Here is a 14690-nt window from a genome sequence, read left to right on the forward strand (position 1 = left end):
GACCATCTAGGTTCAGGGGGAAATCAGTTTAATGTAGTTTAATTCTTCTTCAGCTCTTGGATTCCTTCGTATAGCCTAGTCCTCTGTAGCTCAATTGGTAGAGCATGGCGCTTGTAACGCCAGGGTAGTGGGTTCGATCCCCGGGACCACCCATACGTAAAAATGTATGCACACATGACTGTAAGTCGCTTTGGATAAAAGCGTCTGCTAAATGGCTTATTATTATTATTATTATTATTATTATTATTATTATTATTATAGTGCATCTAAACATTACTAGGTTATCTGGTCATTAAACCATTCTATTTGAATCATCTCTGTCATTATTCTTACCAATTAGACTACACATATACAATACAATCTAGGCCTCTATGGCAGCGTTTACACAGGCAGCCCAATTCTGATATTTTGCTGATCTGATTGGTCAAAAGACCAATTAGTGGCAAAAATATCAGAATTGAGCTGCCTGTGTAACACTAACCCTAAGGCTGTGTTTACACAGGCAGCTCAATTCTGATATGTTTGCCACTAATTGGTATTTTGACCAATCAGATCAGCTCTGAAAAAGAGCTGATGTAGGAGATCTAATGTGATTGGTCAAAAGAGCAATTAGTGGGAAAAAAGTATTAGAATTGAGCTTGCTGTGTAAACACAGTTTATCAGTGGGGAAAGTAGCACATGCAAATACAAAAAAACGTGTTCTTGCTAATTTGTCTTGAAAAGATGTAAAAGCTAAACCCCTTTACCCTCATGCTATTAAACTCTGAGGCAATATTATGTCATTATTTGGCCGAGCTAAAAAATCTAATATTGAATTGTATGGTTAAGATTTTGATTGGAGCATTGTTCACGTGAAAATGTAACAACTAAGAATGTATTTTGATTTTTGCAGAAGAGAAAAGTTTAGAATTAATAATGAAAAATGTTTTTATTGTATTGGTCTTCCATGAAATGTAATATGGGGCATGGGTATTCTGGTTAACCTAACCGCCTCAAATGACTTACTATCTTCAGAGCAAACATACTTATCGGTGCATTAACATTATAACATTTTACTGACATACAAGACAGTCCTATAATATATTTAAGAGAATACAATGAATACTTGTATATAGCTAATGCTAGAGCTGATTTAGATAAACATAGACCAATATTTAGTCTCGATTTGGCAATAAAGCATAGCTCATGGTAATATTGGAGTCATACATACCACAACTATAAACCATCCTTTAGAAAATACTGGATAGTCACTCAGTACCTACGGGTTCACTACAGTGCATTCTTGTCACAAAATCATTAGCTAATAAGATCTGGGAGATGGTACCAAAGGCTTACTGGTGTAGTAAAACTAAAACTGTCTAAACTTAATGCAAGGTTCATGTACAATTTGACAAATGGTTTACTCAACTCAAGAGGTCATTGGCAAAATTCAAAAGTTAGATATGCAATGAAACATAGAAATCAGTGAACCTTTTGTCAAAATAATAGTGCCGTAAAATGTCAACCATCAAACCAGTAGAATGACATGGTGTTTTACTGCTGGTGAAAGAAGTGAACCTTTCAGATAAGTTTGACTTGACTACCTTGACATGCTCCTTGAGAGACCTAACAAGTTGTTTCTTCTACATTTACAGCAACAGCTTACACAGCTTCAAAAAGAAAAGTCTGAAATACTAAAGAATCTAGCTCTATATTACTTCACATTTGTGGATGTCATGGAATTCAAGGTAAGGAAATTCATTTTTTAAACTACTTGATAGGTATATTAATGTAATAATAAGCATAATGTAATATGCTTTATAGATGTGCTAATTAGGCTAGATTAATGTCTGAGTAGCCATTTCTTCATTATTCTGAATAGTGGTAGAAAATGCTGCACCTGTACAACCCTATACAATTTAGCTATGTTGCACCTGTACAATCCAGACATGAGTGTTACAGTATGAATTTTATATTTCTTGTAGGACCATGTTTCTGAATTGCTGAACACTATTGACGCTTGCCAGGTTTTCTTTGATGTTGTAAGTATTCATCTTTCCACAATTCCCTTTATTTGGTATAACACTTTTTTTTCTTCTTCAAATCTCCTCAAGAGATTATACCTTTTTCTATAATCCTAATCAAAGCTAACTAAAGTTTTTCATTCTGTCTTTATAGACGGTTAACTTTGACCTCACCAAGAACTACCTTGACTTAGTTGTCACCTACACTACACTAATGATGTTACTGTCCCGTATTGAAGAGCGGAAAGCAATCATTGGACTCTACAACTACGCCCATGAAATGACACACGGGGCCAGGTACAGCTAGAGCTATGAGCAGGACTATCCTCTGTGAAATGTATTATGTGATGTCTTTTGACTGTGTTTTTCTTTCTCTCCTCCGCGCCCAGTGACAGGGAATACCCAAGGCTGGGCCAAATGATCGTGGACTATGAGAATCCTCTGAAAAAGATGATGGAAGAGTTTGTCCCTCATGGGAAGGTGAGACACTAGACGTCTGTGAATATATTCCTCAGTAACACTAATATACAAACGAAAAATAGATAGCACTTTATTACATATATGGCATAGATGCCACCATGTAAGAAATGTCCACAATTTCCTATTAACTACCAAGTAAATTCCTGTAGAAATGGTCAGCAGCCAGAAATACAGTGCCTTGCAAAAGTATTCATCCCCCTTGGCGTTTTTCCTATTTTGTTGCATTACAACCTGTAATTTAAATTGATTTTAATTTCGATTTCATGTAATGGACATACACAAAATAGTCCAAATTGATGAAGTGAAATTAAAAAAAGTACTTGTTTCAAAGAATTCTAAAAAATACATAACGGAAAAGTGGTACGTGCATATGTATTCATCCCCTTTGCTATGAAGCCCCTAAATAAGATCTGGTGCAACCAATTACCTTCAGAAGTCACATAATTAGTTAAATAAAGTCCACCTGTGTGCAATCTAAGTGTCACATGATCTGTCACATGATCTCAGTATATATACACCTGTTCTGAAAGGCCCCAGAGAGCAAGGGGCACCACCAAGCAAGCGGAAACATAGCGAGCTCTCCAAACAGGTCAGGGACAAAGTTGTGGAGAAGTACAGATCAGGGTTGGGTTATAAAAAAATATCAGAAACTTTGAACATCCCACGGAGCACCATTAAATCCATTATTAAAAAATTTAAAGAATATGGCACCACAACAAACCTGCCAAGAGAGGGACCAGGCAAGGAGGGCATTAATCAGAGAGGCAACAAAGAGACCAAAGATAACCCTGAAGGAGCTGCAAAGCTCTACAGCGGAGATTGGAGTATCTGGCCATAGGACCACTTTAAGCCATACACTCCACAGAGCTGGGCTTTACGGAAGAGTGGCCAGAAAAAAGCCATTGCTTTTGGTGTTCGCCAAAAGGCATGTGGGAGACTCCCCAAATATATGGAAGAAGGTACTCTGGTCAGATGAGACTAAAATTGAGCTTCCAGCAGGACAATGACACTAAGCATACTGCTAAAGCAAAACTTGAGTGGTTTAAGGGGAAACATTTAAAAATCCAATTGAGAATCTGTGGGATGACTTAAAGATTGCTGTACACCAGCGGAACCCATCCAACTTGATGTTGCTGGAGCAGTTTTGCCTTGAAGAATGGGCAAAAATCCAAGTGGCTAGATGTGCAAAGCTTATAGAGACATACCCCAAGAGACTTGCAGCTGTAATTGCTGCAAAAGGTGGCTCTACAAAGTATTGACTTTGGGGGGGGTGAATAATTATGCACGCTCAAGTTCAGTTTTTTTGTCTTATTTCTTGTTTGTTTCACAATAAAAAATATGTTGCATCTTCAAAGTGGTAGGCCTGTTGTGTAAATCAAATGATACAAATCCCCCAAAAATCCATTTTAATTCCAGGTTGTAAGGCAACAAAATAGGGGAAATGCAAAGGAGGGTGAATACTTTCGCAATCCACTGTACCTCCAATTAATCTCCTTCTCTTTCTGTTCCGATGGCGATGCAGTCTTTGTCAGACGCACTCATCTCGCTGCAGATGGTCTACCCCAGGAGGAACCTGTCCGCAGACCAGTGGAGGAACGCCCAGCTTCTGAGCCTGATTAGCGCCCCCAGTACCATGCTCAACCCAGCCCAGTCAGACACAGTCAGTGCCCACTGCCCAGTCAACTCCCTAGGCCCCTACAACTACTAAACTGATACTAAACCCACCTTCACACCAATCAGTTAACACCTCTCACCCATCCAGCACCTTATCTGGTTGACATGCCATGTGTTCTACCATTTATTCTACTCATTCTGTAAATGTAGTAGCCAGCTCTTCCATTTGGAAAATTGTGTTCATAGATGTTTTGGACAAGCTGTTTTTATAGTCCACATTATTAGCAGGCCAATAATATATTTTCAGTTCAAACTTCATCTGTGAATTGATTTGAATTGCATTTATCCTGACAAACCTCTGGTCTCTGTTCTAGATGCCCTGTGAATACCTCTCCTTAGACTGTATGGAGAAATGGATTGTGTGTAAGTTTACTGCTCAAGTTATTGAGTTAACACAATGTTTCACATTGGTCAGGGAGGATTCATTTTGGGTCCTGGCTTAAAACTAGACCAACTCAGTGGCCTTGTGCTTAGTGTCTGCCCTGAGATTGGATGGTTGGGGGTTCGATCCCCGGTCAAGTCACACCAAAACATGTGACTTCATGCCTCTGCTTGGCACTCCGCAATAAGGAGAGCGATTGGGGGTAAGGCCGTGCGACAGACTAGTGTCCTGTCCAGGGGGTGTACTTATACATCAACCTGTCTAGCGCTACATTAACAGGAGATAGGCTCCTGCCCCAATGGGCTGTTCTAGCTCGGACAAGTCTTTACTTGTCCAAGGCTTGCTTACTTACTTAAAACTAGATCCCGGCTCCAAAATCTTGTTTTATACCAGTCACAAGAAATACCCAAATGTTCGTACTATATTTGCAATTTTAGTGCAGCATTTAGCAGTTTTTACTGAACTAACCTCCCGTCCCTCCGCAAGTCGGGTTCGTCCTGTGCCACGTGGTGCTGAATACTGACCCAGCAGCGCTGAGCCTGTGGAAGCTGGCCCTCCAGAGCAGCACCTGCCTCTGTCTCTTCAGGGATGAGGTCTTCCACATCCACAAGGCCTGTGAGGACCTGTTCGTCAACATCCGTGGGTAAGCCTCTCGCCAACACACAACACACCACACACCACCCTCAAACCACTCAGAATACACCCCTCTCTGTGCCTTTCTTATGAGGAACTGCAGGAGGATTCATTAAGTATATCTTGTAAATGTTTTGTTTTCTAGGACTGATACAAGTCGTAAATACCATCGAAACCTTTTAAATACCATTGAAACATTTATTTATTTTGTATTTATTTTTTTCATGCTGAATTTGAAGTATCAGTCCAAAGTCATCTGTACCAAGGTTATTATACTATTTTCACTTTTCATTTAAGTTAAGTTTCAGTTTAGTTTTCAATCCCTGTTTTGATTTAGTTTTTACACAAGAGACCCATTTCTTTTTAGTTGTAGTTTTTTTGTAGTTTTAGGTTAAGTTTTAGTTGACCATTTTGGTCCCGTGTTAAATGACGTTCAGCTTATAAAGGCTTCATAAAGCCTTCATAATGCCTTCATAAGCACCACACAAATGTGTTACAAAGTATCTATAACCGTATGTCGTGATTTATAACTGTGTGACATAATCACCAATGTCAATATGTGACGTAACCCACTATGTCGAATGTGATAAACATTTGCTTTATAAAGGGTAATGTTGGGTCGACGGATTGGAATACGCTCTAAAAGAAGTCATGTTAGTCACGTTACACCTAATCTTGTTCCCAGACACTTCCGCCCAAATCAAACTTGGCCTTCATTAGTTTAAAATAAAACTTTAAGACGATAAATTGTGGAAATGGGCAGGATTTAGCCATAATTATTACTTTTTTACTGTGTTAACTAGTGACGATGACATACTTTACTCAGTAAGGTCACTCCTATAGAATTCTATGGTCACTTCCACAAAGGCCAGCTTTGAATTATTGATATCCCAGGCTTACACCAAGAAACACTTACCTTGATGAAAGCACCCAACCTAAAGAAATTGAAAGTGGCTTTCTTCTGCAACCAAGTTACATGTTCCTCAGTACACAAACTTGCACACAACAAAAACGAGCCATACCGTGCAGTGTTGGGCCCATCAGGTCTTTGACACAGTCACCCACTCCCCCGCTGAAAGATCAGCCACAAAAGGTTGGCACCATTATAACAGGTTGTAATCAAGTCCTGTTCACCAGCATGGGAACACAAGAGGAATACCTGGTGCGGTGGTCTCAGGTTGGACTAAGCCAAATCATCTTGGCTTTGACACACACACACAAGCTTTGCAGGTCCATCAACCCATTTAAATACCCCTCACACCCTACAGTAACCTGTGGATCATGAGAGCACCTTCATAAATCAGAAGAACGTTAATAACCTATTTATTGACACTTAATGTAGTGTCCTGTAATACTTAATTTAAAGTCAGACACCTTTGGTCATTCATAACACATGCATACATTTTAGTCATTTAGCAGACGTTCTTATCCAGAGCGACTTACAGTTAGTGAGTGCATACATATTTTTTTTATTTTTCATACTGGCCCCCCGTGGGAATCGAACCCACAACCCTGGCGTTGCAAACGCCATGCTCTACCAACTGAGCTACATCCCTGCCGGCCATTCCCTCCCCTACCCTGGACGACGCTGGGCCAATTGTGCGCCGCCCCATGGGTCTCCCGGTCGCAGCCGGCTACAACAGAGCTTGGATTCGAACCAGGATCTCTAGTGGCACAGCTAGCACTGCAATGCAGTGCCTTAGACCACTGCGCCACTCGGGAGAACAATTGCTGTGATGTCACCGAAATTATTTGAAATAACGACAGGTAGCTACAGTATGTCATCTAACTCAACACTTAACTACTACAAGCAAATTTTAATTACAATAAATAAAGGTTAACTTAATTGTTTTTCGCTGTCCGGTGGCACCACAATTGGGCATTTGATTTGTGAACTCATCACATGATCAGCGTCTCGTCACCAACACTAAAAAAGTACTTCGGGGTCACAAATTTGGAAATTTGCAAAATTTAAAGTCTCCCTCGTAATAGTTTAAAAGTGTCAACAACCTGTATTTATTAATGTTATATGAAAAATAATTGTCTAAACATTAACAATGATTCATATTTGTTCATGTTTAAGTGACATTTGCATTAACTGTGGGTTTTAAAACATGTTCCAATGTCATATAAATGCCCCCAATGCGGATCACTGTTTATGGAATACATATTGGCTTATAGAACAAAAACTATCTTGGGTGCCGCAGTGAAGGTATTGTAGGGAGTACTCAGTAGGGTTTGTAGAATATATACAGTGAGGGGAAAAACGTATTTGATCCCCTGCTGATTTTGTACGTTTGCCCATTGACAAAGAAATGATCAGTCTATAATTTTAATGGTAGGTTTATTTGAACAGTGAGAGACAGAATAACAACAACAAAATCCTGAAAGATGCATGTCAAAAATGTTATAAATTGATTTGCATTTTAATGAGGGAAATAAGTATTTGACCCCTCTGCAAAACATGACTTAGTACTTGGTGGCAAAACCCTTGTTGGCAATCACAGAGGTCAGATGTTTCTTGTAGTTGGCCACCAGGTTTGCACACATCTCAGGAGGGATTTTGTCCCACTCCTCTTTGCAGATCTTCTCCAAGTCATTAAGGTTTCGAGGCTGACGTTTAGCAACTCGAACCTTCAGCTCCCTCCACAGATTTTCTATGGGATTATGGTCTGGAGACTGGCTAGGCCTCTCCAGGACCTTAATGTGCTTCTTCTTGAGCCACTCCTTTGTTGCCTTGGCCGTGTGTTTTGGGTCATTGTCATGCTGGAATACCCATCCATGACCCATTTTCAATGCCCTGGCTGAGGGAAGGAAGTTCTCACCCAAGATTTGACGGTACATGGCCCCGTCCATCGTCACTTTGATGCTGTGAAGTTGTCCTGTCGCCTTAGCAGAAAAACACCCCCAATGCATAATGTTTCCACCTCCATTTTTGACAATGGGGATGGTGTTCTTGGGGTCATAGGCAGCATTCCTCCTCCTCCAAACACTGCGAGTTGAGTTGATGCCAAAGAGCTCCATTTTGGTCTCATCTGACCATAACACTTTCACCCAGTTCTCCTCTGAATCATTCAGATGTTCATTGGCAAACTTCAGACGGGCCTGTATATGTGCTTTCTTGAGCAGGGGGACATTGCGGGCGCTGCAGGATTTCAGTCCTTCACGGCATAGTGTGTTACCAATTGTTTTCTTGGTGACTATGGTCCCAGCTGCCTTGAGATAATTGACAAGATCCTCCCGTGTAGTTCTGGGCTGATTCCTCACCGTTTTCATGATCATTGCAACTCCACGAGGTGAGATCTTGCATGGAGCCCCAGGCCGAGGGAGATTGACAGTTATTTTGTGTTTCTTCCATTTGCGAATAATCACACCAACTGTTGTCACCTTCTCACCAAGCTGCTTGGCGATGGTCTTGTAGCTCATTCCAGCCTTGTGTAGGTCTACAATCTTGTCCCTGACATCCTTGGAGAGCTCTTTGGTCTTGGCCATGGTGGAGAGTTTGGAATCTGATTGATTGCTTCTGTGGACAGGTGTCTTTTATACAGGTAACAAGCTGAGGCTAGGAGCACTCCCTTTAAGAGTGTGCTCCTAATCTCAGCTCGTTACCTGTATAAAAGGCACCTGGGAGCCAGAAATCTTTCTGATTGAGATGGGGTCAAATACTTATTTCCCTCATTAAAATGCAAATAAATTAATAAACATTTTGACATGCGTTTTTCTGGATTTTGTTGTTGTTATTCTGTCTCTCACTGTTCAGATAAACCTACCATTAAAATTATAGACTTATCATTTCTTTGTCAGTGGGCAAACGTACAAAATCAGCAGGGGATCAAATATTTTTTTCCCTCAGTTGAAATCGGAAGTTTACATACACTTAGGTTGGAGTCATTAAAACTTGTTTTTCAACCACTCCACAAATTTCTTGTTCTAGTTTTGGCAAGTCGGTTAGGACATCTACTTTGTGCATGACACAAGTAATTTTTCTAACAATTGTTTACAGACAGATTATTTCACTTATAATTCACTGTATCACAATTCCAGTGGGTCAGAAGTTTACATAAACTAAGTTCACTGTGCCTTTAAACAGCTTTGAAATTTCCAGAAAATGATGGCATGGCTTTAGAAGCTTCTGATAGGCTAATTGACATCATTTGAGTCAATTGGAGGTGTACCTGTGGGTGTATTTCAAGGCCTACCTTCAAACTCAGTGCCTCTTTGCTTGACATCATGGGAAAATCAAAAGAAATCAGCCAAGACCTCAGAAAAATGATTGTAGACCTCCACAAGTCTTGTTCATCCTTGGGAGCAATTTCCAAACGCCTGAAGGTACCACGTTCATCTGTACAAACAATAATACGCAGTATAAACACCATGGGACCACACAGCCGTCATACCGCTCAGGAAAGAGACGCGTTCTGTCTCCTAGAGATGAACGTACTTTGGTGCGAAAAGTGCAAATCAATCCCAGAACAACAGCAAAGGACATTGTGAAGATGTTGGAGGAAATAGGTACAAAAGTATCTACAGTGGGGGAAAAAAGTATTTAGTCAGCCACCAATTGTGCAAGTTCTCCCACTTAAAAGATGAGAGAGGCCTGTAATTTTCATCACAGGTATACGTATACTATGACAGACAAATTGAGATTTTTTTTCTCCAGAAAATCACATTGTAGGATTTTTAATGAATTTATTTGCAAATTATGGTGGAAAATAAGTAGTTGGTCACCTACAAACAAGCAAGATTTCTGGCTCTCACAGACCTGTAACTTCTTCTTTAAGAGGCTCCTCTGTCCTCCACTCGTTACCTGTATTAATGGCACCTGTTTGAACTTGTTATCAATATAAAAGACACCTGTCCACAACCTCAAACAGTCACACTCCCAACTCCACTATGGCCAAGACCAAAGAGCTGTCAAAGGACACCAGAAACAAAATTGTAGACCTGCACCAGGCTGGGAAGACTGAATCTGCAATAGGTAAGCAGCTTGGTTTGAAGAAATCAACTGTGGGAGCAATTATTAGGAAATGGAAAACATACAAGACCACTGATAATCTCCCTCGATCTGGGGCTCCACGCAAGATCTCACCCCGTTGGGTCAAAATGATCACAAGAACGGTGAGCAAAAATACCAGAACCACACGGGGGGACCTAGTGCATGACCTGCAGAGAGCTGGGACCAAAGTAACAAAGCCTACCATCAGTAACACACTACGCCGCCAGGGACTCAAATCCTGCAGTGCCAGACGTGTCCCCCTGCTTAAGCCAGTACATGTCCAGGCCCGTCTGAAGTTTGCTAGAGTGCATTTGGATGATCCAGAAGAGGATTGGGAGAATGTCATATGGTCAGATGAAACCAAAATAGAACTTTTTGGTAAAAACTCAACTCGTCGTGTTTGGAGGACAAAGAATGCTGAGTTGCATCCAAAGAACACCATACCTACTGTGAAGCATGGGGGTTGAACATCATGCTTTGGGGCTGTTTTTCTGCAAAGGGACCAGGACGACTGATCCGTGTAAACGAAAGAATGAATGGGGCCATGTATCGTGAGATTTTGAGTGAAAACCTCCTTCCATCAGCAAGGGCATTGAAGATGAAACGTGGCTGGGTCTTTCAGCATGACAATGATCCCAAACACACCGCCCGGGCAACGAAGGAGTGGCTTCGTAAGAAGCATTTCAAGGTCCTGGAGTGGCCTAGCCAGTCTCCAGATCTCAACCCCATAGAAAATCTTTGGAGGGAGTTGAAAGTCTGTGTTTCCCAGAGACAGCCCCAAAACATCACTGCTCTAGAGGAGATCTGCATGGAGGAATGGGCCAAAATACCAGCAACAGTGTGTGAAAACCTTGTGAAGACTTACAGAAAACATTTGACCTGTGTCATTGCCAACAAAGGGTATATAACAAAGTATTGAGAAACTTTTGTTATTGACCAAATACTTATTTTCCACCATAATTTGTTAATAAATTCATAAAAAATCCTACAATGTGATTTTCTGGATTTTTTTCTTCTAATTTTGTCTGTCATAGTTGACGTGTACCTATGATGAAAATTACAGGCCTCTCTCATCTTTTTAAGTGGGAGAACTTGCACAATTGGTGGCTGACTAAATACTTTTTCCCCCCACTGTATATCCACAGTAAAACGAGTCCTATATCGACATAACCTGAAAGGCCGCTCAGCAAGGAAGAAGCCACTGCTCCAAAACCGCCATAAAAAAGCCAGACTACGGTTTATAAAATAAATGAATATGCCATTTAGCAGACGCTTTTATCCAAAGCGACTGACAGTCATGTGTGCATAAAAAAAATGTGTGCATGGGTGGTCCCGGGGATCGAACCCACTACCTTGGCGTTACAAGTGCCGTGCTCTACCAGCTGAGCTACAGAGGACTGCACATGGGGACAAAGATCGTACTTTTTGGAGAAATGTCCTCTGGTCTGATGAAACAAATATAGAACTGTTTGGCCATAATGACCATCGTTATGTTTGGAGGAAAAAGGGGGTGCTTGAATGCCGAAGAACACCATCCCAACCGTGAGGCACGGGGTGGCAGCATCATGCTGTGGGGGTGCTTTGCTGCAGGAGGGACTGATGCACTTCACAAAATAGATGGCATGATGAGGAAGGAAAAATATGTGTATATTTTGAAGTAACATCTCAAGACATCAGTCAGGAAGTTAAAGCTTGGTCTCAAATGGGTCTTCCAAATGGACAATGACCCCAAGCATACTTCCAAAGTTGTGGCAAAATGGCTTAAGGACAACAAAGTCAAGGTATTGGAGTGGCCATCACAAAGCGCTGACCTCGATCCAATAGAAAATGTGTGGGCAGAACTGATAAATCGTGTGAGAGCAAGGAGGCCTACAAACCTGACTCAGTTACACCAGCTCTGTCAGGAGGAATGGGCCAAGATTCACCCAACTTATTTTGGGAAGCTTGTGGAAGGCTACCCAAAATGTTTGACCCAAGTTAAACAATTTAAAGGCAATGCTACCAAATACTAATTGAGTATGTAAACTTCTGACCCACTGGGAATGTGATGAAATAAATAAAAGCTTAAATAAATAATTCTCTCTACTATTATTCTGACATTTCACATTCTTAAAATAAAGTGGTGATCCTAACTGACCTAAAACAGGGAATTTTTACTAGGATTAAATGTCAGGAATTGTGAAAAACTGAGTTTAAATGTATTTGGCTAAGGTGTATGTAAAATTCCGACTTCAACTGTATATACTGTATGGTGTCATTTCATGGGGCTCTGAATAATACGGAGTGTTGCTGTTCTTTTACTCCACCCATTCCATTGGCGGCCACAATTCAAATCACTGTATATGGAAAACATCACGTGTGCAATTACTGCGCTACAGAAAACCTTCTATCCAAACAACAGTGCAGGGCAAGCACACTGAATTAAAGAGCAACTACAATCAAAAATCTAGGTTTCTAAGACTTTTCAAAGACATCAAAAGCATTGTTGTGAACACAGAAAATCTAATGTTGTTTTTATATTTAAAAAGTGTGACAAAACCTGAAAGAATGGGGGAAATCCGAAACCTGGAAAAACCAAACTGAGAAATTGTAATTTGGGGAAAAAAACAGAAGTAGGCAAAAAATGTAAACAGACTTTCAAAGGCCTCACCAAAGTGTTTTGCTGTGCATGTGCTGTCATCCTTCAGCACAGCTTTTTGGGGAAAGTTGAGGTCAGGTCAAATATTGACTATGCACCCAAGAGGGAAAGAAGTTGGGCCATCCTAGAAATGTTTTAGAGTAATATAATATAACATTTAGCAGGTGCTTTTAGCCGAAGCGACTTGGTCATGTGTGAATACATCTTTACGTATGGGTGGTCCCAGGAATCGAACCCAGTATCCTGGCGTTGCAATGCTCTACCAAGATACATGACAGGGTTATAAATGCTTTGTGAACCGTCAATTTAATATGATTCATAAGGCCTTTATTAAGCAGTACTTATGCCACCCTTTATAAAGCACAGGTTTATGTCATATTTGACTTAGTGGGTTACGTCACATTTGACATTGGTGGCTATGTCACACAGTTAAGCCACATTTATGAACCCTTTATGAAGCATGACATACAGTTATAGATGATTTGTAACAATTGATTCAACATGTTTTTTCCTGGTGGGTTTACCCTTGATTTTTTGTTTAATCTGCTCAACCAGTACTGGTGATGAACCTGCCAGATATGTCATCTAACTAGCACACACGACAGGACTGTTGAATTCTAAGTCAAGTCTCATCTTAATGCTGTGTAAATCCAAACTTGTTCTTCTGAAAGCTCAGTGTGGAAAGACTGCTAGCTGCAACTTTGAACTCAGGCATTAGTTTCAAGGGCAGAGTGTATTTTCGATCATAGCTGAGTCGTTAGTACATGTAAGAACCAAGTAACTTTACAGAGAGAGAGAGATACATAATAAATTAATTCAGACACATTTTGTTGTACTGTAATTGGAGCCTTGAGAGCATTGTGTGTGTGAGAGAGACATTATAACAAAATAAAAGTACCATAGTAAATATGCACAGAAGACTCACTTCATCTTCCAGTATTTTAACACCATTAATTGTTTTCCAGCTACAATAAACGTCTAAATGACATCAAAGAATGCAAAGAACAAGCACTGTCGCACGCGTAAGTATATCCTCTTCATTGTCCCCCAGTAGTTTTTTTATACTGCCTTGCAATATAATTTTCATAATGCTAAGTCAATAAAACATTAATTTTGCATTCATTGCAGTGGATCCATGCATAGAGAAAGGCGCAAGTTTCTTAGGTCTGCCCTGAAAGAGTTGGCCACAGTTCTGTCTGACCAGCCTGGACTGCTGGGCCCAAAGGTAAAACCAACCCCCAGAAATATCCCCTTTTTTAATCTATCGATGGATATGTATGGGCATTATTGTTGAATAAGTGTGCTATTTGCTTCTGTCACTAACAAGTCATCTTCGATAAGTAAAACACATTATCTATGTTATATGTGATAGTCTGAAGAGGAAATTCAGCAAATCTTGGAGGACAGTGGAAGTTGATAAAGGCTTTTTTTAATCAACTTCCACTGTTCTCCAAGAGTTGCGGAATTTCCTATTCACTTTAGTTTACTCCTCAATTCATGTGTTTTTCGTCAGTGTTCTCTTCCCTTTTTATGTGATAATGTAATAAGATGTGTTTGAGTCTAAAGGCCGGGTTGTTTTTCCACAGGCTCTGTTTGTGTTCATGGCTCTCTCTTTCGCCCGGGACGAGATCATCTGGCTCCTCCGCCACGCAGACAATATACAGAAAAAAAGCACAGATGACTTCATTGACAAGTAAGCTGTATTCTCAATGGTACAAAACATCTGGGGGGAAAAATGCTACAGCCGACTGCTGATTCTTTGCTTCAAATTAACAGTGGTTTGGTTATATGAAATCCTCTCACCTGGGGTGTATTCACTAGGAACCAAACGGAAGCAAACAGTCGTAATGGGGATGGACTAACTTAAGGCTGGGCGATAAATCA

General features: G+C 40.5%; 1 pseudogene across 1 annotated transcript in view; it reads left to right on the top strand.

Annotated features, from left to right (window-relative positions):
* The window catches only part of LOC311112412 (nck-associated protein 1-like), a 51654-nt pseudogene that overhangs the window by 15694 nt on the left and 21270 nt on the right, over positions 1–14690 (top strand). Inside the window, exons 3-12 of the transcript in view lie at positions 1635–1727; positions 1965–2021; positions 2158–2300; positions 2393–2483; positions 4006–4143; positions 4472–4520; positions 5026–5182; positions 13772–13828; positions 13935–14031; positions 14393–14499. The product of the transcript in view is annotated as a nck-associated protein 1-like (transcript). The remainder of the gene's footprint in view (positions 1–1634; positions 1728–1964; positions 2022–2157; positions 2301–2392; positions 2484–4005; positions 4144–4471; positions 4521–5025; positions 5183–13771; positions 13829–13934; positions 14032–14392; positions 14500–14690) is intronic.

Source organism: Coregonus lavaretus (genome assembly GCF_964263955.1).
Source record: "Coregonus lavaretus genome assembly, chromosome: 38".
In the NCBI taxonomy this organism is placed as follows: Eukaryota; Metazoa; Chordata; class Actinopteri; order Salmoniformes; family Salmonidae; genus Coregonus; species Coregonus lavaretus.